The 15543-nt window shown below is 47.4% G+C and overlaps 1 protein-coding gene across 3 annotated transcripts in view; it reads right to left on the reverse strand.

Annotated features, from left to right (window-relative positions):
* Positions 1-15543, reverse strand: part of SI (sucrase-isomaltase) — a 262662-nt gene that overhangs the window by 168760 nt on the left and 78359 nt on the right. The gene's annotated exons all lie outside the window — the stretch shown is intronic.

Below are 15543 nucleotides of genomic sequence, written 5' to 3' on the forward strand. Positions count from 1 at the left end.
TTTAAAGGATTAAAAAACTTATCTTATAGCGCCCAGGAGCTCAATCAATTTAGCTTAATAAAGAGGAGTGACTTCATTATCACGCATAAGAAACTAAACAGGGAACATATATGTAGTAATAGATGATCAATCTAGCAAACAAATGTGCAATGCGAGACAGTGGCTGGAAGTTGAAATTTAAATGCTGAAGGGAAATAAGGTACAAATTTGCAATGGTGAGAGTAATTAACCACTGAGATAATTTGCCAAGGATCGAAGTGGACTCTCTAATCACTGACAATTGTTAAATCAGTCAAGACTGTATTTTTGTTTTCGTACAACTTCTGCTCCAGAAATTATTTTGCAGAAATTCTATGACATACAGGAAGTGAGACTGGGATGATTCACTTTTGTTTCTTCTGGCCTTTGACTCTACAAACTACAAAAAACAAAAACAAAAAAACAAAAACAAAAAAAACCCCACCATCTGAGCACAACAAAAGTCACAAATGAGAATTCCATTTTGGAGGCCACTGCCTTGAGAGTCCTAGTGAATGGAGATTGTAGGTCTCCATAGAACAGTTACAGCCTGGATAGATGCAGTGCGAAGAAGTGGAGGACAGACATACTTGTCTTCTGCAATTTTCAAACGTTAGAATTTATTTGGTGATCTAAGACTGAGATTCAAAAAAAAATTAAAGTTTTCTAGAAGGGCCAGACTTTTAGATGTGAATTTAAAGAAAGATCTTTGCTGCTCTTCATAGACATTGATGCAGCTATGGTACTTTCATCAGAGTAAATGTTTTCCCCTTCATCTCTGTTCCCCCCTCCCCTCAAGTTTTCTGTACTACCCTGTTTATCAACTGATCTTACTTCTTTCCACACTCAAACTGCATTTCTTTGGTGTGGTACATATATCCATCAAGTGCTTTGGGTTTTTCAGAATAAAAAAAGGTGATATATACATATACACAATGCTATTATTTTTCTAATTCCTGAATACCACGTGCCAGCAGACTCTTCCATGAACCAATAACACACTAGGAATTATTGCCTAGCAATTAAAAATGCACTACTCAGGATCTAGAGAATACAATTTTATAGCTTAAGCTTTCTCATCTTTGGGAAAATGAACTATGAAATTGCTCCTCCACTCAATAAGTATTTGTGCCAAGGTGGACAATTTGTGTGATTTTTACTGTGCATCTCACAGTACTTTGTATTTTACTTATAGACCCAATTCTCATGAACATGTGCCAACACAAGAATCTCTGCTTTTGTTTTGTTTTGTTTTTAAGGGGGGGGGAAATTTAGTTCTTGCAGTCGCAGAGAAAAGCTTAAAAATTTGACATGAGAAAAATGCAAAGGCTTAAAATCCAACATGGAAACAAAAACCTATTTTCAAGACTGCATTATAATTTGGGGGAAAACTTCGGGTGTCAGTACTTATATTTTAGGAAAGTACTTCTGGAAAAGGACCTCCGGGCAAGTACAGGTGTGTAATCTTGTAAAACACTGATTGCCCACATCTGCTGTAGACCATATAAGCAATCTGTAGCCTGCAGGCAGCACACAGCTTGGCAGGGTAAGATGGAAGCAGGCCTCTGGACAGTCCATTTAACTTGCATTCTCAGATATGGCTGCCTGCAGCTTCCACTGGCCAAGAATGGTAAATAGCCTGTCTAGCAGCCCAGCCTGCTAGCAGTTTACTCTGATGACCCGCATCTGGCCCACAAGGATGTCCACCAGTGTTTTAGAGGTTCATTTTGCTCAAAGCTTTTGTTATCCTAATTTTTTTTTTAGTATATTCTGCTTAAACTTATTTCCCCAGTTTGCTGAATGGAAACTATAAACACATTGAAATGCTAGACTCTTTCCCCCTCCTCCCCTCCCCAGTACAAAGAGCATTTATTTTGGTTAATCATTTCCACAATACACAGGGCAATACACTTAGAATCATATAACACTAGAGTTGGAATGGACCTTGAGCGTCATCAAGTCAAGTTCCCTGCCCTCACAGCAGGACCAAATACCATCTAGACCATCCCTGGTACATGTCTATCTAAAATGCTCTTAAATATATGCTCTGTAGCCAATTTATTCCAGTGTTTAACCATCCTGACTGTTAGGAAGGTTTTCCTAACATCCAACCTAAACTTCCCTTGATGCAGTGTAAACCCATTCATCAGAGGCTAAGAACAATTTTTCTCCCTCCTCCTTGTAACGCTCTTTTAGGTACTTATACCATGATCACATCCCCTCTCAGTCTTCTCATTCCTAAACTAAACAAGCCCAGTTCTTTAAGTCTTCCCTAATAGCTCACCTTCTCTAGATTTTTAACCTTTCTTGTTGCTCTTCTCCGGACTTCCTCCAATTTCTCCACATCCCTCTTGAAATGTGGTGCCCAAAACTTGACACAATACTCCAACTGAAGCCTAATCACTGCAGCTTCTCTCTTTCCATATTGTGTCTCACAAGATCAAAGAAGAATGATTCATCTAGCATTTCCTTAGCATTAAGGATAAAGTAGAGACAACTAGAATTTCTAGGGCCATAGCCAGCAAGGGCCCTACTCCATCTGTGTACCTGGTGTGGGTCAAGTAAATGCTCTCAATTTCTGAAACAGCAACAAACATCCTCTCCCTCAATCCTTCTGCTAATATCTGATATGGGCTGGCAAAATGCTTACAAAATAGTTTCAGTCCCCTGTCCCAGGTTTGTTTGTTTCCTGAGAAAGTATCAGACGTTTGTCCCTGGATTGTGCAGGGGCTGCATGATATGGCATAATTTGAAACCACTCCAGAATGATGGCTGGAAAGCATCATTTATTGGGTTCCTATATGTAAGCCATATTGCATCAGTTGATAAGAAAACTTTGTTTTGCATCACAGTTTCTAGACTCTCATTGTTCTCGTGTACTACTATGACATTTCTTTAGTTATGGCACTGCACCATTTTAATGCTGGCACAGAAGACAAATTTTGAACTTTTAAGACAGTTAAAGAGATGTTTTGACCCTATTTTCAAGTGTAAGAAAGTGTATGAATAAATATCATTTCTCTTAATCATTCATCTTATTCAGATGAACCTTTTAAAACTAGAAAAAAATTACTAGACTGCATTTTATCCTTAACACTCAGAAGCAATGATAATATTCCCATCAGTGTTAAATTAGTGTCTAATGTCTGCAGACAATTTCCAAATTGTACTTTGATTTGGCTGACAGTATAAAAATCAGGAATTCCTTTCTGTCCTGTCAGCAATTCTGTGAGTGCCTTGATTGACAGTGATGCACTGGCAGGCTGCCAAATATAACATCCACTCAGTCAAAAAAATTCTAGGGGCCTTGCTATTTTCTCTCTTTATGGTAATATCAAAGTTACCAAGGGCTTTAAGGTCATTAAGGCTCATAGAAAAATGCTGTTCTTTGCTTGCTCATTGAATTGGAAATGAAACAACCTAGATATATTATCATTAGATCAGACATTATCTAAAATAGGAGAGGATATTACTCAGTAAGGAATTAACATATAATAAAAGTTTGCCTTAGAACTGAGAAAATAAATTGTTAAAGAGAAGGGCTTATGCATACCATTTACATAAAAAGCATACTAACTCCCCTGTTTAGTATTGTTTCCTATTTCTGTTAAGGATGTTAATTCCAGAATGTATATATAGTGCCCTGAATTTAAAATAACCAATTTTCATACCATAACCCGACATATATCATAAGACCAAAACAATATCCGTGTTTTAATTAAAGCAGTCCATCATAGCTATACCTAGAACAAAAAGGTATGTCATATTTTAATTACTTTAATTACTTTAGGTTATTGTTTGGTAATTACTGTTCTTAACAGCTGATCAAAATGCTGAGGATATTTCTATCTTGTAATGAGCAGCAGAGTTTGCACTTTTATGATTGACTGATCTTATTTATAATGCAGATCATTGTCCCATGATGGCCTTGGTAGCGGGTTCATAATAGATATCTTGGTTGAAAATGCAGCATGTTGTGTCTGAATGTGTTGGGACAGGAAAATATTTGATGGAATCTAAATTAAAAAATAGCATTATGATCATTTTCTATGATAAAGCCAGGCAGCGATTCAAGTGGCTCAACATAAAAATTTACACAGATGAAATCAGAATCTATGTACAGCTAATTGCTGCTATGTAGGTGAGAAAAAAGCTTCTTTATTATCAGACATAGGTAACCTCTTTTTTAAAATGTGGCCTGAAAATGGCATCTGCTCAGAGAGGGTGATTTTGAAACTGCTGGACTCAAACCACAACACTGAGTCTTTTGAAGAATTAAGTTCAGCAATTGCAAAAAGACTCAGAATGAAAACAATTTTGCTGCTTCAGATCCAAAACGTTAGAGCAGACTCCTCTTCAACAGGACCCACTCATGGGCACCCTACATTGAGTAAGAAATTGACAAAGGAAGAAGCTGGTGAGTATTATCTCTCTGATGCAATCATCATAGTAACTGAGCAATAAAATGCAGTGAATAAAAATCAATCAAGGATACTGAAAGACAGGTTACTCACCGTAGTAATGGTGGTTCTTCGAGATGTGTCCCCGTGGGTGCTCCACAATAGGTGTCGGGCTCGCCCGGAGCCGCAGATCGGATCTTCCAAGCAGTTTCTGCTGCACCGCGCATGCGCCAGTGCGCACCGCTCCCTAGCGCGCTCCTGGCCACGTGCGCGATCTGGTTCCCACCAGTTCCTTGACCAACCGCCTCGGATGCTCCTGCAAAACACTAAACAGAGATCCGAAGCGGGGAGGATGGGCAGGTAGTGGAGCACCCACAGGGACACATCTCGAAGAACCACCGTTACTACGGTGAGTAACCTGTCTTTCTTCTTCGAGTGTCCCTGTGGGTGCTCCACAATAGGTGACTACCCAGCAGTAACCCAAGATAGGAGGTGGGTAATCGGATTATGTGCAGCTCGTCCCCGAGAGGACCGCTGTCGAGAGACGGGTATCCTCTTGGAATACCCTGTGAAGGGCGTAATGTTTGGTGAAGGTGTCATAGGATGACCAGGTCGCCGCTCTGCAAATGTCTTTTAGCGCAACGCCCTTGAAAAAGGCTGTTGATGCCGCCACTGCCCTAGTGGAATGAGCCCTGGGAGTGGCCAGTAAAGGAGTCTTTTTGAGTTCGTAGCACATTTTTATGCAGGATACAATGTGCTTCGAGATTCTCTGCGAAGAGAGACCTTCTCCTTTCGATTTGGGAGCGAGAGAGACTAGGAGCCTATCCGTTTTCCGGAAGGACTTGGTCCTGTCTATATAGAAGGCTAGCGCCCTCCTCACGTCGAGGAGGTGTAGGCGCGCCTCTTTGTTAGAGTTATGAGGCTTTGGATAAAACGAGGGTAAAACTATAGGTTCGTTAATGTGAAACTCAGAAGAAACATTGGGAACAAAGGCTGGATGCAGCCGTATGGTTACCGCCTCCTTGGAAAAAACAGTGCAGGGTGGCGTTGCCATAACTGCCGCAAGCTCGCTCACCCTGCGAGCTGACGTGATTGCGAGAAGAAAGGTCGTCTTTATCGTAAGGAGGCGGAGGGAAACCGTGGCCAAGGGCTCGAACGGTGGTCCCGTAAGCACATTAAGCACCAGGTCCAAGTTCCACGAAGGTGGAAGCGGTTTCCGAGGGGGGTATAGGTTTACCAACCCTTTGAGGAACCTGGTAACCATGGGATGGGCGAACACCGTGTGACCTTCCTCTTCGTGTCTGAACGCCGAAATGGCGGCAAGGTGGACCTTTAACGAGAATAGTGAGAGTCCTCCTCTCTTGAGGTCCAGTAAATACTCTAATATCACAGGTATAGGCACCAAAAGGGGGGCTAGCCGTTTGGTAGAACATCATGCCATGAAGCGAGTCCATTTCTGCTTGTAGGTCTTCCTGGTGGAAGTCCTCCTGCTACTTTCTAGGACTTGCTGCACTTCCTCCGTACATGTGCTCTCTAGGGAGCTGAGCCATGGATTAACCACGCTTGTAGTCGCAGGCATTGGGGGTGCGGATGCACTATGGACCCCTGGGCTTGCGTGAGCAGATCCGGCGCCACCGGAAGGGGCATCGGTGGACGGTCCGACATGTGCAGGAGTAGGTGGAACCATTGCTGTCGATCCCACGTTGGGACTATCAGGATCATTCGGGCTCCTTCCCTCCTGGCTTTCTGCAAGACTTTGTGGATCAGCACTGTGGGAGGCAAAGCGTAAAGCAGGGGGCCCCTCCACGAGATCGTGAACGCGTCCCCCAGGGACCCCCGTCCCAGTCCTGCCCTGGAGCAGAATCGTGGGCACTTCTTGTTGTGTTGAGTGGCAAACAGGTCTATCTGGGGAAAGCCCCATGCGTGGAAAATCGGTCGTAGCAGATCGGGACGGATCTGCCACTCGTTCGTGAGTGCAAAACGCCTGCTCAGCAGGTCTGCCTTCACATTGTAAGCGCCTGGTAAGTACGAGGCTTTCAAGATTATATTGTTGGCGATGCACCAGTTCCATAACCGGACTGCTTCCGCACATAAGGCATGGGACCGAGCTCCTCCTTGCCAATTTATATAAAACATGGTGGAGGTATTGTCTGTACTGATCCCGACAACTTTGCCTTGTATATGGTCTCAAAAGTGTCTGCAGGCGTTGAACACTGCTCTGAGCTCCAGTATATTTATGTGCAGTGACTGCTCCGTGGAGGACCACAGCCCTTGAGTCACCTCTTCGCCCATGCGTGCTCCCCACCCTATGAGGGAGGCATCTGTAGTAAGAAAAACCGATATTTGTGGTTGGTGGAAGGGTACCCCTGTTAGCAAGTTCTTGGGGTTTACCCACCATTGCAGGGATTTGCGCACCTCTGCTGTGGGCGACACCACCCTGTGAACGGTGTGTGCTGCCGGTTTGCATACGCTCGCCAGCCAGTGCTGCATGGTGTGCATGTGTAACCTGGCGTTCTGTACTACGAACGTCGCCGCTGCCATGTGGCCCAGCAGCTGTAAGCATGTCAGGACCGGCACCATAGGACTGAAGGTGATGACCTGCACGAGGGAGCCGATGGCCCGAAAGCGAGTCTCTGGTAGATACACTCTCGCTGTAATAGAATTTATGCGTGCCCCTATGAACTCTATGTCCTGTGTGGGGTCTATCTTTGATTTTGCCAGATTGATAACCAGGCCGAGCGAAGAGAACGTGCCTGCTGTGACGCGTATCATGCGTAATACCTCCTCCTTCGAGGCCCCTTTGAGTAGGCAGTCGTCCAGATATGGGAATATAAATACCCCCTGTCTGTGCAGGTAGGCTGACACCACTGCCAAGGTCTTGGTGAAGACTCTGGGGGCCGAGGAGAGGCCAAACAGTAGGACCTTGTATTGAAAATGTTCTTTGCCTACCATGAACCGGAGGAATCGTCGGTGAGCCGGATGGATAGTTATGTGAAAATACGCATCTTGTAAGTCAAGGGCTGCGAACCAATCTCCATCGTCCAGTGCCGTAAGTATAGAGGCGACTGTGATCATCCGAAAGCGTTGCTTGCGCAGGTACCGGTTGAGGCCTCGAAGATCTAAGATGGGCCTCCAGCCTCCTGTCTTCTTCTCTGTGAGGACGTACCTCGAGTAGAACCCTCTCCCCTGCAGTTGCTCCGGCACTCTTTCCACTGCCCCTATGAGCATGAGACGGTCTACCTCCTGCTTGAGCCTCTCTACGTGGGAAGCCTCCTGGAGGTGGGGCCTGGGTGGAGGTCGTGGCGGTGGGAGCGACTGGAAGGGGATGGCGTACCCCGTGGCTATGATCTCCAGCACCCATTTGTCTGTGGTGATCCTTTGCCACTGGTCGTAGAATGGTCGGAGGCGATGGTGGAATAACCGCTTCGGATGACCTTGTGCGATGGTAGTGATGGCGCAGCCCTGGATCTGTGTGTCAAACTTGTGGCCTTTGGCCCTGTCCCGAGGACGCACGGCTCTGTTGGGAACGCCGCCTAGAAGTTCTGTATTGCTGGTGCTGTTGATGTCGCCCTTGCTCTTAACCCCTGTGGTACTGGGGACGCTGTTGCTGGTACTGGTACCGTCTTTGTTGAGGGTAGTACTTCTTCTTTCTGTATGGAGGGGTGTAAATCCCCAGGGTCCTAAGTGTGGCTCTTGAGTCTTTACTGGAATGAAGGACCGAGTCAGTTGATTCAGCGAACAGCTTCTGCGAATCGAAGGGAAGATCGACTATCTTTGCCTGCAGATCCCTTGGTATACCCGAAGTCTGGATCCAGGACTCCCTTCGTATCACCACTGCCGTAGCTGTGGAGCGTGCTCCTGTGTCCGCAACATCCAGGGCGATCTGAACTCCCGTCCTCGAGGCCGCGTAGCCTTCTTGCACGATGGCCCTGAGCACCGGTTTCTTGTCCTCTGGAAGCGAGTCCATGAGGGAGGTTAACCTAGTGTAGTTGTCGAAATTATGGTTCACTAGATGCGCTGCGTAATTTGCCATTCGCAACAGTAGGCTGGAGGAGGAGTAGACCTTTCTGCTGAACAGCTCTAGCTTCTTGGCATCTTTGTCTGTTCCCCCTGTCTTGAATTGAGATGCCTTTGATCTTTGTTGCGACGACTCCACCACCAAGGAATTTGGTTGTGGGTGGCTGAACAGGAACTCCATGCCCTTCGCCGTCACGAAGTATTCCTTATCCGCTCTCTTGTGGACAGGCGGAATAGTCGCAGGGGTCTGCCATATCATAGTGGCAGACTCCAAGATTGCTTCATCAAGCGGCATTGCTATTTTGGAGGAGGCCAGAGGTCTCAGATTTTTGAGGAGCTTATGGTGTTTCTCTTGCACCTCTGCTGTCTGGATGCCTTGCGTGAAGGCCACCCTCTTAAACAGCTCTTGAAACTGTCTGAGATCGTCAGGAGGATGGACGTCCCCCGGGGCCGTAGCCTCGTCCGGGGAGGAGAGCGAGGAACCACAAGGGTACACCTCTCTGGACCCTTCCGGTTCCTGTTGGTGATGGTACATCCTCTCGCTGGAAGCTTGCAAGGGAAAATCTCGGGGTTCCATAACCAGTTCCCCCTGAGATACTTGAGTCTCTGTCCCCGTTCGCGATTGCCCTCGGGGATACGGGACCGTCTGTGGGGATCTTTCCCTGGTAGATTGCCGGTGGTGTCTATGTCCCGCGTGATAGGGGTGACCATGGCAGTATAGGCACTGTACTTGGGAAGGTGACCTAGACCACTCCCTTGGTGCATACCCTCCGCGTCTGGGGGAGCGAGATCGTCGAGAGATCTGGGACACTGGAGAGAGCGATTTGTGATAGTATTCCAGCGGCTCAAACCCCAGGAAGGGTGAAGGTGGTCCCAGCCAGGGCGAGGCTGGTTGTAAAAATGGAGACGGGGGCTCCGGGTAGGCTAGGGGGGACCCCTGCCTTCTGGTTGGAGTCTGCAGCATAAGCAGAGGGCTGAGAGAAAGCAACTCTGCAGCCCTGTCTGGAGAGGGGCTGCGGTGCCTCGTTTCGTGTGCAGCCTTCCCCCTCCCTTGAGGGGGTAACTCCGCCCCCTGACGTGTAGGGGATCTCGGCCCCGTCCGCGCCGTGCTCGGCACGCTCATGGGCAGTGCTGCACGGGCGGTGTCCTCCGGTGCCTGCAGGCTGCATGCCTGCGCGCTGTGCACCGCCGGTTCCCCGGTGGTTGGTGCCGCTGCTTGCGGTGCTGCCGGTACCGGCGCTTGTTTAGCCGCCGCCCTGCCTGCAGTGCAGGGTGGCTGTTTGATTATCGGAGGCTGAGCCGCCTCCACGTGGCTCTCCGTGCCGCCGCCGATCAGCTGTTGCTGCGGCTGGGGGCTGCGCGCTCCTCCCGTCCCGCTCGCTGTTGCTGCCGGCAGGGATCAGGCTGGGGAGGCTTTCCTCCGTTTTTGCGCTGATGGGGTGAGGGAGGCAGCTTTCCTTTTATGGGCCCCGGAGGGTCCCTCCTGCTGCGGCCGCTCCAGCACGTCTGGCTGGAGGGCCTTGTCGAAGAGCAGCATTTTAAGCCGCATCTCCCTGTCCTTCCTTGCTCTGGCATTAATTTTGCACAGAAGGAGCATTTCTGCGTGACATGGGACTCCCCAAGGCACCTTATGCAGTGACTGTGCCCATCAGACGCTGGCATTGCCTCTCGGCAAGACTCACATTTCTTGAATCCTGAGGAGGACATTGTTGGTGAGTCTTTCAGTTGTTAATGGGGTACTTAGCACCTTCTCTGTGCTGTTTTCCCCCTCTCAGATAGCCTGCCATGGCAGGAGGGCTAATGGCCCTAGGCTCCTGGCCTCTGGTGCTCCGCTTGTTACTAGGACTGGACTGAATGCCATCCCACTTGTTGTTTCTTGTTTTTGTTTTTTTTTTGAAAATAACAACTGGCTAACTGAACAATAGACTAAGAACTTGAAACTTTAAAGAAAAACAATTAAAACCATTGAATACGCTAACTTGGCCGTAGCCTAGTCGGATTCCGTCTGCAGCCAACGGCGGTTAAGAGGAACTGGCGGGGACCGGATTGCGCATGTGGCCAGGAGCGCGCAAGGGAGCAGCGCGCACCGGCGCATGCGCGGTCCGGCAGAAACTGCTTAGAAGATCCGATCTGCAGCGCCGGGCGAGCCCGACACCTAATGTGGAGCACCCACGGGGACACTCAAAGAAGAACTACGTTTTCTCAGTTCTCGTCCCCTAGTGCCCCTCCTCTGCCTGCACTACACTGATGACATCTTCATCATCTGGACTATGTATGGGAAGGAAGCTACTGAAGAGTTCCACCATGATTTCAAGAGTTTCCTCCACACCCTCAACCTTAGCCTGGACCAGTCCACACAAGAAATTCACTTCCTGGACACTACTGTGCAGATAAGCGATGGTCACATTTTTACCACCCTATACCGAAAACCCATGGACCGCTATGCTTATGTACACGCCTCCAGCTTCCATCCAGGGCATACTACATGATCCATTGTTTACATCAAGGTACAACTGTATTTGCACTGATCCATCAGACAGAGAAAAACCATCTACAAGACCTTTAACAAGCATTCCTCAAACTACAATACCCACCTAAGGAAGTGAGGAAACAGACTGATAGAGCCAGATGGGCACCCAGAAGTCACCTGCTACAAGACAGGCCTCACAAGGAAAACAAGAAAACACCACTGACCATCACATACAGCCCCCACCTAAGGCCTCTCCAGCGCATCAACAGTGATCTGCAACCCATCCTGAACAATGATCTTTCACTCTCACAGACCTTGGGAGGCAGGCCTGTCCTCGCCTACAAACAGCCTGCCAACCTTAAACAAAACCTCACCAGCCACTGCAAATCACAAGCCAGTGACTCTAGGCCTGGAACCAGCCCCTGAAACAGTCCTCGCTGCCAACTCTGCTCACATATCTACACCAGTGACATCATCACAGGACCTAACACCAACTATGCATCAGGGGCTCCTTTACCTGCACATCTACTAATATAATATATGCCATCATGTGCCAGCAATGCCCCACTGCAATTTACATTGGCCACACTGGACAGTCTCTCCGTAAAAAATTAACGGACATATATCAGACATCAGGAACGCTAATGTACTGAAGTCTGTGGAGGAACACTTCAATCTCCCTGAACACTCAGTGGCAGATTTAAGGGTGACAGTTCTGAAACAAAAGAATTTCAAAAATCAAATGGAGAGAGAAATCTCTGAGCTGCAATTTATTTGCAAATTTGACTCCATTAACCATGGATTAAACAGAAACTGGGAGTGGCTCGCAGATTACAAAGTCAGTTTCTCTGCTCTGGGTGCTATCATCTCACCATTAGACTCTGACAAAGGCTCACATCCCCCTATCCAATCTGACTTGTTTTTAACTCTTTTGATAACTGCTGTTGATACTGGGCCATTTCCACCCTGCTGAATAGACCTCGTCAGCTCTGGCCCTCCCTTTTACTGGGATCCCACTCTTTAAATACCCATCTGAACCCCCCACACACACTCATGCATCTGATGAAGCGGGTCTTTGCCCACAAAAGCTTATGCTCCAAAATATCTGTTAGTCTATAAGGTGCCACAAGACTTCTTGTTGTCCTCGAAGCTACAGACTAACACGGCTACCTCTCTGATACAAAGACAATAAAACAGTTTATCTAAGAAAATCATTGGTTTGTTTTTAAAAAGTTCTAGGAAAGAGGCCAACCTGTCAAATGGCCTTAGGTAAACAAGACCTAAAATTGTTGGTCACTGACTCAAGTGATCTCAAGGCAGTTAGGGAGCACAGGTCATTTTCTTGTATAGACCAGAGAAAAGCTGCTCTAAACTTTCTGTACATACCTATTTTTATTAATGGCAACTGACCTTTTGTTTTCAACTTCCTGTTTTGTTTTCAACTTCCAGTTTTACTGTGTGCTCCTTATCTCTCAAGTACAGTTTTCAGCAATAAACAGCTTTCACACTCTACCTACACACACATTCACAGTCATGTTTGTCAGACTGTTACCCCCTGATATAACAGCTAGCAGTATCAAAGTACAATATGCAGGAAAAGGCGAGGTTCTGTTTAAAGACACTGATGATCACAGAAACGTAAGATGAAAGAGGTTTGTTTTGGCCTTCTATTTAAATACCTGCTTTGGCTGAACACTATTTTCTTCCACTAAACAGTGCAAGTCAGCAATAACAGTGTCACATAAAATTCTGTTCAGAGGAAAGAGATCCCAACTTCTTGAATGCCTACAGCTTTTTCCTCTTTTCTCAACTATTAGCACTAGGCAAACACTGTCATAACACATGTACATAAACCTAGTCCATTTGTCCTTGACATGCATGGCACCTGCATTAAAAAAGTGTTATATTTTCCAGCTCCTGATTCCAATTAACTGTGCTCTGACAAGCTGTTTCTGGATCCTTTCTGTCTGCCCTTTGTGTAAACCTCATGTTAGATGAAGAGCATGCTGCCAAGCAAGAAACTTCAGAAATGTGATGTGCGAAACAGAAAGATATGAGACAAACTATAAAGGAAATTCTGAAGAAGAAAAATAGAAAAATCCTGAACAAATCAAGACTCATTATACGTTAGATTGTGTTTCCTTCTGTGGTGCGAAAATCAGCCATATGACTAGGATTTTTTTTCATTCTCAGAATATGTATGGGGTTGACTTGGAAACAGGTGCAGAGTGCAGGTAATGATTTGTTCGGTATTGTTCCCCACTTTTCCATTATAGAGCTCATCTTCAACTGCTAATATACCTATAGATGCTAAAGTCACCCCAGTGTGGGAGAAAGGAATGCAAAAGCATTTAACTCACATTTACAAATACCTTGATTCTCTATCCCTTCGAACACCATGCTGGTCCCAACTTCAAAATTAAAGCAGGAATGATCCAACTTACACTGGCTCTCAACAGCCCCCAAAAGATATTACAACAGTTGGGGATAGCCAGGCATAGGTTCAGCCTCCTTCCCTTGATAAAAGTCACCACACTGAGAATATTATATATTTTAGAGTGCCTCTGTCTGTCCGTGAGTCCATCTATGAGTCTGTTTGTTCAACAATTCCTTCCAAACTAAGAGCTAGGAACACCAGATTTTGAATGCAGCTTCCTCTTATCCTAACTTAAAGCAAGGCCAGGGTTTGTTTGTGCCAGGAAAATAAGATCTGCCTGTAATCTGATGGTTTTCCCTAACATGGAAAGCGAGGTATTGGGAGGAGGCAGAGCAATACTGCAGAGTGGCCCCCGGGAGCAGCAAGTGTGGGAGGACAGCTATACTGTAAACTGACCATTGGGGGCAGCTGCACCACTAAAAGAGTAGCCAGCTGGGACTGCAGCTTGCCATCTTGCTGACCACCAGACCAGACAAGCGGTCGCCCTGTTCCAAGCCTCTCCCCTCTAGCCCTTGGTCGCAGCACTGGAGTAAGGTCACAGGGTTGGAGAAAGCCCTGCTGGATATGGTAAAAAAGACCCCTGCCAGATGGTGTGTGGGAAGAGAAGGAAGTGGCCAGTGGGGGAGAAAAGGACACTTCTAGATGGCGGGGGGGTGGGTGGGGGCAGACAGAGATAAGATCCTGATGGAGTCACGTTGGGAGAAGTCGTCCCACCAAATGGGCAGCGGGGGTTGAGAGAAAGCCTTAATGGATGGGAAGGAGCCACAGCTCTCCCATACACCACCCCAAGCACCACCTCTGAGCATGCCCAGCCAGCCTGCACGGCACCCTTTCCCCCTGGAACTGGCCCAAGGAGTGCTGAACTCTTTGGCTCTCTCTGCTCCCCTGTGGGCGTGCGAGCAGTCAGGGTGCACAGCCCTACTCTGCTCCTGGCCAGCCCAGGGAGAAGCCAGGAGGCAAGGTGCACAGCCGTCCTCCTCTGCCCCAAGCACATGCTGGCAGGTGGTGTGTGCAGCCCCTCTGCCCCAGGCTTCCCCCAGGGAGAAGCTGGTGGCCATCTCCACCTTCTGCCCTAAGCCCCCTCCCTCTCACCTAAGATTCCCCTCCTGCCAATTCCCTGCCTTGATTCTTGCACCCCCACTACCTCCCTGAGCCTCTCTTCAACCTCCATCCCAACTCCTCCTCAACCCCTCACCCGGACTCCTGAACCTCACCTGTCTGCCCTCATACCCTGGAGGCCCTGCCCTGACTCCTGCATCCCCCATACCACCAGCCATCTGCTCTGAAGGACCCAGATAGTGCCAGGTAAATCTTCTAGTGCTCTTATAAAGGCAGACCAGGTAAGTCAAATTTACAGTTGCTTTGTGCTGTTGATGTTTGTCTTTGCATGAAAGAATCCTCAGGGAAATTGCCATCGTAGCTTTAAACCAGCCCCTCCTGTGGGATAGCCTCTCATGGACACAAAAGAAAACATGCATGTTATGTCACAGAGCAGAGTTGGGGTGGTAACAGAGTACTGGAGACCGAGCTGAACCACAGTGCTTAGGAGAAGGTTGTTCCAGCCAGAGTAAACAAGAGCATCACTGTCGGCTGTAAATCGCTCTGGAGCCAATTTGGATCCTAAACTGGACCAGGAGTGGTGAGGGCATAAAAGTGATATGGGGCAATCTCTTTCTTCTTTCTAGCCACGCCTCAGCTGCAGGTCGTGCGAGCTCAGCAGAACTGAGGATTGAACTCAGAATATATTACTCTGGTGACCCAGATAAGGCCAGAGAAAAGTCTTCAGATTACCACTAAAATCAACACCACCAATCATGCTCCTTATCCACTTGAAACAATTCATCTTTCAAATCAGAAACTAAGGGGAGCTGATAAAAAAAGATGAGATTGTAAGTTAAATATAATGAGGTGGAGGAGAGATATAAATAGCTAGGCACAACACAGTAATTTGAAGCGTATTTTGACCAAGTCAGAGTAAAACTAGAAGGTTACATGCGTCATAGCTTCTCTAGGCTGAGGTCATCCAGCACATTAGTGGCTCTTTGCATCCCTGCACCTGCCCCCACCGCAACACACACAAGTGCCCTATGTCCCCTCCTCCCATCCTGCTCTATTAAGGGGAGTCCCTGTAACTCCCTCTCCCTCATCCTGGAGGCACTGAGTCTTCCATTGCCTCCCTTCCCTCTATGGCAGGGGCTCTT

The sequence above is a fragment of the Carettochelys insculpta genome, chromosome 10 (genome assembly GCF_033958435.1).
Source record: "Carettochelys insculpta isolate YL-2023 chromosome 10, ASM3395843v1, whole genome shotgun sequence".
In the NCBI taxonomy this organism is placed as follows: Eukaryota; Metazoa; Chordata; order Testudines; family Carettochelyidae; genus Carettochelys; species Carettochelys insculpta.